A 3,068-nucleotide genomic window follows, 5' to 3' on the forward strand; every position below is an offset into this window, starting at 1 on the left:
GCATACATATCATGCCCATGCAGATTTTCTAGGATACATGATCCCTTACAGTTGCACCTAGATGCTCTTGTTCCCTCAGGTTCTCTTGTTTTGTAGAGTTGCAAGGGGACACAGTTTTTTAGTATAAGTTGTGACATTTCTAGTCCCAGTTCAGTGGTGGGTCTAGGGTTCAAACTTGTGTCCTAAAAATTACCCGGGCTAAAGGGCTGTTACTGCCAAGAAGAAAGCCATGTACTGTAACTGAGGGTAATCAGTTTGGATCACATTCGCAGATTCTTTGTATTAGCTTTATCAGGTCAGGCCATCAGAGAGCAGATAGACAGGTAAGACCAAAAGACCTCTGAACCCAATTAAAGTTGTACCACAAAGAAATCAAATTCATGTGGTTTACATTTCAGAAAGCTACATTTGGTGGGCTGTACTTACTTTTATTCTGTAACCTAATGCAGACCATGTGAACATTTGAAACGCTTTTAACAGTTAAACCAGCTCAAATAACACAGAACCAGAGCAGCAATAAAGAATGAATTAAGGCTGATTGCAACTACAGCCATTTTTTTCATCTTAAAGAAATATAAATGAGTGATATCTTTAAAAACTACCATATATATAGTAATTTTGTCTTCAGCTTTTAGCATGACAATAGCCGTCCTCTTATCTTTTAAAATAAATGTTTGTTTTAAAAAGCAATCCTAAACCCACAGTCTTTTATTTGCAGCATTTCAGAGTGAATTTGGATGTGCTATGGGACCACTGATATTCCCATTGATGCACATAGTTTGGGAACTGGTCATACAGCTCTGAGATAATCTTGAGGAGCTGACATTTAAAATACTTGGCACAATAATAAGAGGATAAGAAAATAGGTGTTTTATTTGCAGTCCCCTGTGTTAAAACCAATAGATATGTGTGCAGCTATTCATTCAAAAACACTTCTTGCTTGCTGACATTAGATAGGCCTTGTGTGTGGAGTAAATAGAGGGTCAACTGGTACAGATTGCTATGTGTTGTTTTCCTATTTGATGAACAAAGAGGCACAATGAAAGTCCTGAAGCCTTCAGAAGACTTGGCTGGAGATGGGCAGTGCAAATGTGCCTATGTCCTGCATATAACTTCAGGAAAGAGTTGCAGTTTACATACAAATAGAACAAAGTGACTGTCTTGCTTAGCGTCAAAATAATTCATTTGGATGAGTTTCCTTATCTTTGCTCTGTAACAATGATTTTTCAGGACTTTGGGAGGTCTTCCTGGCACTGGGGAAAGAGATCAGGCCCTCAGTTCTTGCCTTTGTGTTACCTTCTCTCCTGAAGAAAGAACTTCCTAGGCCCCAACCCTTTCCTGGTGTCTCCAAGACACTGAAACGCAAACCTCGTGCCATTTCTGCTTTTTGGCACAGAGCCACCTGGCTATCAGCAACAGCTTCCTGGCTCTGGAGCACGGCTGTTATCCTGAGTGGATATAGTTGCTTTCCTCAACAGCTGTCCTGATGTGTCTGTGTACAACAGCTTTCCTCACTGTTCCTCATATAGAGATGTCTGCTCACCTGTCTTTATTTCCCCCTTTCCCATAAGCTTTTGGGGCTGTTATGACAGAGGGAGCATTCAGGCATGGGGGTCTCACTTTTGCTGATGGAAAGCTAAGATTGTGCATCACCCAGACTCTTTTGTCGCTGCTGTTCTTTCCACGGGCCATAGACAGAAATTCAGTACTTCTCTCTCTGGGGTGAGCACCTTGAAGATCTGTTCTCATGCTTACTTTTCATAGGCAGAGAAGTAGAGAGGAAAGATCTCTGTGATTCTCTTCCTTCCTTCCTTCCTTCCTTCCTTCCTTCCTTCCTTCCTTCCTTCCTTCCTTCCTTCTTAATTTTTTCATTAATTTTGTGAAAAAAATTCCATTGTATGAGACATTTGCAAATCCTGTAAACACTGACTTTTCATTTGAAAAAAGTATTATGCTTTTGATACTTTTTTCTTATTCCAGTTAATTAATTCAATTTTACTAGCCCTCAAAGACTCTAAAACAGACTCCATTATTTGCAAAATGCTCAAAAAACATGAGGTTTATGGCAAGAGAAGTACAAGCCTGAAATCCTCTCCCCTGTCTTCCATCTCTCTATTACGTGCTTTCTTCTGTGTCTTTAGAAGATATCCATTCATTCATCATCTTTTGTGTGTATGTTTTCCTCGTTTTCCCTAGATTAGGCTATGCAAACTGTCTTAGTGGCAGACAGACTCTTTCCATTAATGAAGGTTATGAAGCACTGCCAGTGTGAATATTGCCTGTAAACCAGAAGTAAATGAAAGCAATACACTTCCTTAACCTCTCTTCTTCCGTGAGGCAAATCGGACATGCAACAGATAAAAGTGACACTATGACAACAAATGTTGGAGGCATATCCATGCAGACTATTTAAATGAGACAAAGTGTTTTAGAAAGGAAGAGAATTCAGTTTCCCCATGCATCCAAACGAAGTCCTTTTGCTTCCTCCTAATGGGAAGAGCCTGCTGAATCCCAGGACTTCCTCCATAACCTTCAACGGACAGTGCAACTGGAAGGGTGATTAGAGACCAGAAAAGTGCTCCATGCGCTCTTATACCAACAAATGTGAGCTTCTCTTTAGGGTATGAGAATAGCAAGTGAGAGGAGTAGGAGAGGAAATCTATTATGGCATACCCTGAAAATACCCAGCTTTTATGTGCAGGGACACAGCAAATGCAAACACTGGATTGTCCATCAGCTCTTCAGAGTAAAAATCTTTCTAAAATAACTTCCACCTGGTGTGCTTCTAGGCTCTTAGAACACATTGTTCCAAGAACATTTCTTGTATTTTGGTTTTTCTTCTAGCAAGCTATTAACAGCAGATGAAGAACTGCACCCTCCAAACAATTAATGCACCCTGGGGCCTAACCAGAAAAATCATTATTTCCAAAAAGTCCTATTGACAGAACTGCTGCAGCAACCTTTCAAAGCTGCACCCACATCCGACGACAACAACAATAAAACACTGTGCTATTTTTCTTACCTCGTAAAGTTGTCATCTCAGCACAGCTAAACATCTTAGTTGCCAC

This window comes from Acanthisitta chloris, unplaced genomic scaffold (genome assembly GCF_000695815.1).
Source record: "Acanthisitta chloris isolate BGI_N310 unplaced genomic scaffold, ASM69581v1 scaffold5085, whole genome shotgun sequence".
Classification (NCBI taxonomy): Eukaryota; Metazoa; Chordata; class Aves; order Passeriformes; family Acanthisittidae; genus Acanthisitta; species Acanthisitta chloris.